Source organism: Dermacentor silvarum, chromosome 5, assembly GCF_013339745.2.
Source record: "Dermacentor silvarum isolate Dsil-2018 chromosome 5, BIME_Dsil_1.4, whole genome shotgun sequence".
In the NCBI taxonomy this organism is placed as follows: Eukaryota; Metazoa; Arthropoda; class Arachnida; order Ixodida; family Ixodidae; genus Dermacentor; species Dermacentor silvarum.
Window position 1 is genome coordinate 14,971,243 of NC_051158.1, and position 11,079 is coordinate 14,982,321.

The window sequence follows — 11,079 nt, forward strand, 5'->3', positions numbered from 1 at the left end:
TGGTTCTCTGAGGCGGAGCCTCCCAGAACCCAATCGAGGACAAAGCCGTTCGTTGAGAAACACACAAACTTTTAATAATTAAAACTAGAACGAAAAGAAAACTATAAACCAAACACACAAAGATAAAATGAAAACATGCAGCTAGAACGCTTAATGATATCGGGCAAGTTCGGGCAGGAAGCGGGCATGTGCGCGTGCTATAGTCTCGACGCGGAGTAGCGGAGACGAGATGACGAGATGAGCGGTGTTGGTCTCACCAAAACTCGTGTCGGAACGTCGTAAAGGCTACCAGAGCGTGGCAGCGCTGGCTCGGTAGGAGAAGACAGGCGGCTCGGCAGCACGAGTTGACGGCGGCGGCGTCCTGGCCGAGAGCTCGGGCCCGTAGCCCGACAGCTCTCGTTCTGCCCACGGGCGCAGACGCTCACCGGCCTCGGGCAGCAGCAGTTGACAATCGGGCAGGGTGGCGATGCCCGGGAAGGCAGGCGGCTTGGCAGCAGGGGTTGACGGCGGCGGCGTCCTGGCCGGGCAGCTGGTCGTGGAGCTCGGGCCCGTAGCCCGACTGCTCTCGTTCTGCCCACGGGCGCAGACGCTCGCCGGCCTCGGGCAGCAGTTCTCGAACGGAAGAGTGGCGACTCCCAGGAACGGGTTGGCAGGAGGCCCCGGCCGGGTGAAGTCCTGGTGGCTCGGGTCCGGAACCCGACGGCCGTCTTCAGCTCCCGATCCGGTGGCCGACCTTGTCCTGGTGTCGCTTCTGGAACTCCTCCCCCTACTGCCAGCGCGGCTCCTTTCTCTGCTGCTCTGGTCGACTCGTCGATTTCTCATTGGCTGCTCGAGGCTCCGTGTTCCCCTGTGATTGGATTGGCTTTATTTCTTTTGATTTCTTTTCTTGCGCCGCGTATTCACGCGCCGGACGGTCTTCGGCGTCGTCGTTTTCGGCGCGGCGCGGTAGAGCGGCGCGTGCTCTCCTTGTCGTCTGCTTCTTGTTTGAAATGCACCGCACCTTGTCGCACACCACGCACACCACAAATATCACCGTCGCGCACCACTGCACCGTGTCGCGCACCACACATCACATAAGCCCCTTTTTTATAAAGTTTTCTGAAGGAAAACTGCCGCTTAGTGCGGGACACATTTCCCGTATGCTCGGAACACCACAGTTATTGTTCGTTCACGAGTTTGCACTATTTATGGCATAGTTCACGTAGCAAACACAATTATACATAAAGGAAAAAAAAATAACACTGATTCAGACAAAGCACAACAAAAAAATGTGACATTAAAGACTAATAGCATGGTACTGCGATGATACGACCTTGCTTGAGTAACTGCAAGATCAAGAGGCGTCGGGTTGTAGTCCCCCCTGTATTCTACTCATGTAATCCGCCCCAACATTTTCGGATCCCTTGATATGTTCTACATGAAAGGTATATTCTTGTAGAGCTAAACTCCATCGCAATACCCTGCTATTAAGGTGCTTTGCTCGTGACAAATATTGCAATGGTTGGTGATCAGTTTGAACTATAAAGTGTGTTCCGTATAAAAATATGTGGAACCTTTCTATAGCCCAAACTAATGCCAAGCACTCGCGCTCAATTGCTGAGTAGTTTTGCTCTCGAGGCAATAGCTGACGGCTAGCATATGATACGGGGTGCAAAACTTGATTGTGTTCCTGCATAAGGACTGCGCCGATGCAAGTGTCGGAGGCGTCACTGCGGAGTATAAACCCGCGTTTAAGATCTGGAGCCTTCACTATGGGTCCGGACGCTAGCGCCTGTTTGAGCGTTTCAAAGGCGGCTTCTCTTTCGGCGTTCCAAGAGACCTTGTTCTTTTCCATCTTCTTGGTCATTTCCGTTAGCGGCTGCGCCTTCTCTGCGTAGTGAGGAATTAGATCCCGGTAGTATCCTGCCAATCCGAGAAACGAACGTAGTTGTCTCTTAGTCTCGGGTCGTGGAGCTTTTGCAATCTTCGCAATTGTGCTCTCTATCGGCTGAATTGTCCCACCTCCAAGTTGATGTCCCAGGAAAACTATCGATCTTACGCCAACCTCACACTTCTGAGGCTTGATTGTCAATCCAGCTTCTCGGACCCTGTTTAACAGGCAATGGAGGGTTTCTATGTGTTCCCTCCAGGTCATGGTAGCGATGAGGACGTCATCAATGTAGTGGACTACATTTGGAATGCCCTGGAGGAGAATTCTCATTAGTCGAGTAAACACCGCAGACGCTGTCTTGATCCCGAACGGCATATAGAGGAAATGGTAATGTCCGGACTGAGTGGAAAATGCTGTTTTTAGACGGGAACCCTTTTCAAGTGGCACTTGCCAATATCCTTTAGTGAGGTCAAATTTAGAGAAAATCTTCTTGTGCCGACCTCAGCGAACATCACGTCTGTCCTTGGTATAGGTTCTGCGTCTGAAACCAAGACGTCATTGATGCGACGGAAATCAATGCAAGCACGGTAGCTCTTGTCGGGCTTCTTTACCAGCACCAAGGGCGAATTATAAGGAGAGTCGGACCGTTCAATCACCCCAAGCTGCAACATATCTTGCACTTCTTTCTCGACTACTTCCTTCATTGCGAAGGGTAATGGATATTGCATAGTGTTAATCGGTTCGGAAACTGTGAGTTGAAGATGACACTCCAATAAGTTAGTCTTTCCGGGTACTTCGGAAAAGACGTCCTTGTGGGTGGCTAGGAGCCTGCGAAGTTCCGCACGTTGACTCTCCTGAAGGTCATCGCCCAGTTTGATGGCTTCTATACCTGAGCCTTCATTTGTTTTGAAGGTAGGTATAGGGGTGTCCGTCTCCTCCTCCTCCACCACGATAAATGACGCTGATTGTGGGACACTTTCCGATTCCCGCTCTTCATAGCGCTTCAGCATGTTGATATGGAACAACTTTGTAGTATGTCCCAGGTCCAGCCAGTAATCAAAATTGTCTTTTTTTCCTGTGACCAAGAAAGGCCCCTTCCAGTGCATCAACAGTTTGTTTGCCGTCGTGGGAAGCAGGATAAGGGCACGGTCTCCAACTTTCAGCTGACGAGTCTTGCTTCCCCGGTCATAGTAATATTTCTGGTTTGTTTTAGATCGCGACAAGTTCTCTTGTGCCAACTGTACTGTCTTCTCCAGACGATCTCGGAGATCCAAGACATACCCATATGTGGTCTTGATTTCTTCACCTAGGTGGTCACCTGTCCATAATTCCTTAAGCAGACTGAGTGGACCTCGGACGTGTCGACCGTAGATCAACTCGAAAGGAGAAAACCCCATACTGGCTTGAGGCACTTCCCGATACGCAAACAAGAGGGGTGCTAGTAATCGGTCCCATGACTTCGGTTCTTCTTGGCACATCTTGCGTAGCATTTGTTTCAGGGTGCCATTAAATCGCTCCACCAAACCATTACACATGGGATGGTACGGCGTCGAGCTAAGATGTTTAATAGCCAGCAAGTCATTTATTTCTCTCATTAGCTCCGATGTGAAACAGGAGCCCTGATCGCACAGTATCTCACGTGGAAATCCAATGCGAGAGAACATTTCTATCAGTCCTTCGGCCACCGTAGCCGAATCGATCGCAGGCAAAGCTATTGCATCTGGGTATCGTGTAGCGAAATCCACCAGGGTCAATATATATCGGTTACCCTTATTTGACGTAGGCTTTAAGGGTCCAATTATGTCCACCGCCACTCTTTCAAATGGAGTGTCTATTAGAGGCATGCGCGCAAGAGGTGCCTTGCCCACCTTGCTCTTAGGGTACGTTCGCTGGCATGTGTCGCAAGAGCGTACGTATCTTCTTACTGCTTCTTGGACTCCTGGCCAGTAGAAGGATTCGAGAACCCGATCGATCGTTCTTTTGATTCCTTGGTGCCCTGACATCAGACTTTCATGCGCCAAAGTGAGGACTTGGCCACGTAATCTTTGGGGTACTACCACTTGTTGGATCGTTTTGCCCGAGGGTAGCCGGTAATGACGGTACAGCACTCCCTTTTTTACTTCGAATGAGTAGGATGCTGATCTTTTGCCTTGAAACACTTGACCAACTTTGTTCCTGCAGGACTCTAAGGTCTTATCTTCGTCCTGGGCCGCGATAAGATCCTTCCTGATTATTTTCAGGGCGCTGATATTGACCTTGGATGAATTCGGCTGTTCTCGGCTCTTGATGCCAACCAGAAGAGAATCCGGGGAATGGTCTTCTCCCTTGGTTCTTGTTCCACTTACTTCACAATCTTGGTTGGGCCTTTTTTCCATCAGCCTTTCTTTCCAAGTTTTATCGGGGTCATGAACTTCTCGTGATCCTGGTACATTTCCGACAATGATATCATATAGAGGCGCTGTCATACACTTGACAATCGACGTACCCGAAAAATAAGGTGAATGAATTTCAACCTCAGCCTCGGGAACTTTGATGCTACTGCCATCCGCCAAGACCAGCTTAGCGGTGGTACCTGTCAAAGCCTTGTCTGGCACGAGGGAACGACGCACTACTAGCGTATTGCTTCCCGTATCTCGCAAGACAGACGCAGTCTGTCCGAAGATTATGCCCTTTAGCACTGGCATCTTGCGTACTGCAGCCTTTGTGTGGGTCTTCACCGCGCTAGCCATGTCTTCTTGTTTAACCACTCGTGAGTTGGCCCCTTCTTCCAGGTGCTCTTCTGGCGACAATAGGCAAGACGTCTTCTTGGGTGAACCGTTTTTCTTGGCGCAGGCTTTGATATCATGCCCGGGCTTACGGCAGTATCCGCAGTATGGTTGCCTCAGTTTAGATCGGCAATCCGATGCCCCGTGGCCTAGTTTTCCACATACAAAGCATCGTACAGCAGTTCTCTCGGATGAACTTCCGCTTTTCTGCATAGGGTTACTGCTTTCCGTTTTCTCCCGGAATATTAACAAGTTGGGCTGTCTCTGAGCCTCTAAGAAATTGTCAGATGCTTCTGCCATGTCATCTAGCTGGCGGTAGCTCTTCTCGCGCAGAAAGAGTGCTAACCGATGGTGACAGTTGTTCATAAACTGCTCCGCCACCACTAGGTTGCGAAGCGCCAAATACTCCTTTTCGGTCTTTGACATTTCCACCCATCGATCAAAGAAACTCAGTAGCCTAGCTGCGTATTGTTTTCCAGTTTCGCCATCTTGGGGTTTGCTCTGCCGGAACTTCTCCCGGTAGCCCTCCGCCGTAAAACGAAAACGCTGGAGCAACGCCAACTTGACTTTATCGTAGTCGAGGGAGTCTTCAGGAGACAGACGTCCAAAAACCTTTAGAGCTTCTCCGCTCAAACATAAGCTTAGAGCCGTGGCCCATTTGTCTCTAGGCCATTCTTGTCCGGTGGCGACCCTTTCGAACCTTTTCAAGTAGGCGTCCAAGTCGTCCCGGCTTTCATTGAATCCTGGTATTAAACTGTGAGGATTAACGCTGAAGGGTGCACTCCATCCAGGCCCTCGGTCAGCCGTCCTTGTCTCTCTGGCAGCGTCCGTTGCAGCCATTTGAAGGCGCAACTGAAGCGTTCGCTCCTCCAATTCTAATTGCCGCTGACTTGTCTCTCCACGATTGCCCTCCGCTTCTGCGACTTTTAGCCGCAGCTGTAAGTTCCTCTCCTCAGATGCAAGCTGTGCCTTTTTAGCTTCGCGCTCCGCAGCCCGTTCTTCGCGTTCCGCAGCCCGTTCTTCTCGCGCTCGCGCCTCCTGCTCGTCTAGCCACGCTTTTAGTTCTGCTCCCTCTAGCCCCATGCGTTCCGCTAAAGCTAACAGCTCTCGCGTGCTAGCCATGGTTTCAAGCTCTTATAATCGACAAGAAAATTCAAACAAACGGCTTTGTCCTGTCGCGGACGCCAATTTGTGATGAGCAGGTTCTTTTGTGTTAATGTTTTCTGGCGGTTCTCTGAGGCGGAGCCTCCCAGAACCCAATCGAGGACAAAGCCGTTCGTTGAGAAACACACAAACTTTTAATAATTAAAACTAGAACGAAAAGAAAACTATAAACCAAACACACAAAGATAAAATGAAAACATGCAGCTAGAACGCTTAATGATATCGGGCAAGTTCGGGCAGGAAGCGGGCATGTGCGCGTGCTATAGTCTCGACGCGGAGTAGCGGAGACGAGATGACGAGATGAGCGGTGTTGGTCTCACCAAAACTCGTGTCGGAACGTCGTAAAGGCTACCAGAGCGTGGCAGCGCTGGCTCGGTAGGAGAAGACAGGCGGCTCGGCAGCACGAGTTGACGGCGGCGGCGTCCTGGCCGAGAGCTCGGGCCCGTAGCCCGACAGCTCTCGTTCTGCCCACGGGCGCAGACGCTCACCGGCCTCGGGCAGCAGCAGTTGACAATCGGGCAGGGTGGCGATGCCCGGGAAGGCAGGCGGCTTGGCAGCAGGGGTTGACGGCGGCGGCGTCCTGGCCGGGCAGCTGGTCGTGGAGCTCGGGCCCGTAGCCCGACTGCTCTCGTTCTGCCCACGGGCGCAGACGCTCGCCGGCCTCGGGCAGCAGTTCTCGAACGGAAGAGTGGCGACTCCCAGGAACGGGTTGGCAGGAGGCCCCGGCCGGGTGAAGTCCTGGTGGCTCGGGTCCGGAACCCGACGGCCGTCTTCAGCTCCCGATCCGGTGGCCGACCTTGTCCTGGTGTCGCTTCTGGAACTCCTCCCCCTACTGCCAGCGCGGCTCCTTTCTCTGCTGCTCTGGTCGACTCGTCGATTTCTCATTGGCTGCTCGAGGCTCCGTGTTCCCCTGTGATTGGATTGGCTTTATTTCTTTTGATTTCTTTTCTTGCGCCGCGTATTCACGCGCCGGACGGTCTTCGGCGTCGTCGTTTTCGGCGCGGCGCGGTAGAGCGGCGCGTGCTCTCCTTGTCGTCTGCTTCTTGTTTGAAATGCACCGCACCTTGTCGCACACCACGCACACCACAAATATCACCGTCGCGCACCACTGCACCGTGTCGCGCACCACACATCACACATACCAACAGCGGCGCGCTCGCGGGTAGGCTACTTACGAAATCTTATCCAGGTGGTACAGGTCCCCGAGCCCACTGAAGTATGCCATTGAAGTAGAGCTCCAAGTCGGGCTAGTTGGTTGACATGCATGGTATATTTTAACTGCGCTAACCCACACGGACAAGGACGAGGCAGACAAGACGTGCGCAGACTCACAACTGAATGTTTGAAAATGGTGAAAATAAAATGTTTGAATGGTGAAAATGACATATATGCAGAGAAAAATGAATACATCTGATTGGCGATCCAAGCATGGATAGCGAACCTTCGGTGTCACTAGCTGATTGCGAGATGGGGTTTTTAGATGCTACTGTGTGACGTCAACATATGCATGGTTGTATCGCCAATCAGATGTATTCATTTTTCTCTGTATATATGTTATTTTCACCCATTAAACATTCAGTTGCGAGTCTGCGCACGTCTTGTCTGCCTCGTCCTTGTCCGTGTGGGTTAGCGCAGTTAAAATATACCATGTGCCATTGAGCTTGAACCCATCCCTTGTCACACGTGGGACCCAAAGAGACAAAATCACCAGCCCCTTCCCTGTCGAGAAAACGTGGGTAAGCTAAGCTTGTCGTCCGATTTTAGCGTGAGGGCTTCCGAAGCCCAGGCGCAAAACCCACTTTCTGAAAGTGACCAAAATGCTGTTGCTTGGCGTACTCGGAATGAAAATACTGGCCCGCAGAGCGTTAATATGTGTTGCCAGAAGTTGGAATCCAACAAGCTTTATAAACCGTACAGGTTGCAAGAGACACCTGTGGGCATCTGGTAAGCATCGCTATGGATGACAGCGTTTTTCATTTACCTGTGCCTTCATATCGTCAAATAAATATAACGACAACATACTGTAAACTGAGAGCCGATATGCATAAAATAAAATATCAGAGCCCTTCCTGTATCGAGAAAATGGGAGTAAGCGAAGTTTGTGGTAAGACGACACTGTCGCAGGCATGCCGCTTCGTTTGCCCTAAGCTCAGGGTAGGCGGCTCTTCATTCATATTCAAATATTCCTATCTTAATATACATGTGTAGCGAACTACAAAATAAATCCAAATCTTAATGTTTTTCTGCGTGTTTTTTCTGCGTGGCGATTCGCAAACTGGATAGTTGCCGAAGAAACAAAGCTTGTTCACCGATTGCTGCAATTAAAGATTACGCCACAGTTTCTTAAACGAATGTGTTACGCCAATGTGTGTGTATTGTGGCGGCGAGTCACGTGCCAGCTTGGAACAAAAGAGCGATCCGTGAGTTGGGCAGTCGTTTTTGTCTAGGCCTGGTCAGGGCCTCGTTGCACCAGCGGTGGACGACACGAAATCGTGGAACGGACCAATGCCGTAAAGTTCACGGAAGCCGGTTGTTTTGCTACGAATGCACGCCAGCTTTCAGGTTTGCCAATGGCACGCTTTAGTTCATCTCTATACCATGTCGCGTAAGCGTGTCTCGGCATGTGCACGTCTTGCCGTCATTGCGAATGTAAACACGCGATTTCGCTTTCGCTTCCGCTTTCGCTTCCGCTGGTGTGAACGTTGCTTTCCTCAGCGTAGGGATCACGTTTGGCCTGTTGGCCGCGCATTACAGGATGTCAACCGAAGCGTCTGCATGGAAAGCGCGAAAGAATGCTCCAAGCGTGCGTGAAATCATTTTGTAAACGCTTCAGCTAATTTAACTGGGCTAGTGTGCTAGGAGTAACGAATGCTTGCCGATAGATGAAAGATAAATTTGCTTTGCTCAATAATTCTGGAACTTTCCACTGGAGCTTTCTATAGCGCTTACCTTGAAATTGTGTAGGCAATCCATCTATCAACTACTAATACTTAGTCGTACCTTTGGTCCTCAGATTTCTTGGATGTGACTTGGCTGACTCCCCGTTTAAAAAAAAAAGCACGTGGCAGATAATAACAACGTGCCACATTAACTAACACTAGATATGACCAGCATAGTGCGCCGTTGTTTGATGAAATGGAAATCTTGCCTTTCGACATCTTACGACAACATAAAACTGCTGTTACTGTCCATGGTGTCATTGAACACAATAACCCCTTTAGTATATCAATCTTTTCTTCTTCATCTAGCCTAACTAGATGCGTCACATTACACAATTTCAATCTTCCGCCGACCAAAATGTCTATGGAGAGCGACTACTGCAATTTAATGAAGTGAAAGTCTGGAACGAGATAGCACGCCATATAAAAAAAGAAAGACTACAATATTTTCAAGTGCACTTAAAAATACCTGCTCAAGAAAAATGGCTACACCTAAATACCCACACAAGTTTTTTGCCCTAGATTACTTTTTATTTCGAGTATTGAAATAATTTTTCTCCACTGTAAGTGTAATTGCTACGTATAATTTTTTATTATCATGTATTAACATTCTAGTAATTATAGTTGCAGTGTATGTAGCACCATGTTGTGGGTTATGACGATTGTATTATCGTAATAGTTTTATGTTATGTGATTCACATAATAATTCACAGTTCATGTCTTATTTTTCGCGTTTATTTTCTTTGTCAATATAAATGCCTATCATTTACTGTTTTCTCTGTAAAATTTGTTGCTCGTATTTACATATGTTAGTTTAGACCCCCTATTAGCCTTTGGCACTGGGTCTAACCAGTTTTGACTATTTTTGTGTATTGTATACAAAAACGCGTAACAAAAAAAAAGAAAGATGCTTCATATTTACGTATTTTTATTCATTCAAGCAAATCCAGTTTCGGTTGACTGGAATATGATGTGTGATTTGTTGAGTGGTTCAAACCATCACCTGAAGCGATCGTCCATGATGATGCAACTGTAGAGCCTTTTCTTCCAACGTGCATACTACATGCCTTTCATTCACCCTGCAAAAAATTAAATAAAGTCAGTAACTGCACCAAGAAATCTATGTTTGAGGCGTGCATATCCACGTATTTCGGTGCTGCTTTCCTGATCGCCTGCTGCGCTACATGAACAATGAACCGAATGTCGAAGGCGAAGCTGCTGATTGGCCTGACGCAGAATGAAAATCCGCGAGAGAGAGCGTAGCCGTTAACTAACACTTTCTGGGAAAGCTGTGCACATATAAAACTAACATATCGCATAGAGGGACGAAAGAACCTTATCTTATCGTAAAGGCTACAATGTTTGACATTGTGTATTGAATATATCATAGACTATGTCGAATTGGCATTTGCGTTGTGCTTGCTATGCAGAGAGCATCGTTTTTAGAAATACCAAAGGATTTTATTCACGGGGAACATTCAGTCGACGTTGTATGCGGCATGCGACGTGCAGTTCGGCATGGAGGAGCTATTTGCACTAGTGAGCTCTGTAGAACTAGGCATAAGTTCACGATGATCAGTCTCAGATTAAATTCAACATTCTTTCGACGTTGATGGACAGTTCACGGACAAATCTACAATCTAGGGACAGCGGCTCTGAAATCATCTGAAAATTAAACAAAATGTCTATAAGGTGTTCACTCGTTAACGTGACCCTGCCGGTGTGTCTCATTATGGTTCAGTTATATAAAACACCTGAGCTTATATATAACTATTGAGAAGCGAAGCATCTAATTAACGTATGGACAAGTCAGCGAATTTTGTCTCTTTGCTCATTTTCAAAAAAAATTGATAGGACTGTTTTGCTTATTGAGCACTGGTTAACTTCAGTACGGCCCTGGCAGTGAAACAACTATCAGGAATTCTAGTGTATTTAATTGCAACCGTTCGATAACAGTAGCTTTTTCTTTCTTTCATAAACATCGTGACGTAATACGTGCTTCTCTAACGTATACAGTAGAAGCAGGCACGTAACAAATGCATACTTCTCGCGTGCCAACGTTAACAAGATGTTCGGGATCACCATACTTTCCAGAAGAGCCGAAATCCGGGCCAGTTGGTACATAATTTACTAATTCCAGTCGTTGTGCTGTGAATTCCTTTCTCTTGTACTTTGTCTTTTTGACTGGCTTTTCCTGTAAACTATACTTTGCATTAAAAGCGAGATCACGTGCACGCCAGTTTCCATTAGGCCATAGACGCACGAATAGAACGCGAGAAGAGTCAACCTTACCACTGTCCTTCGCGTGTATTATTTTACAAATAAAAGCAAGAATCCTCCA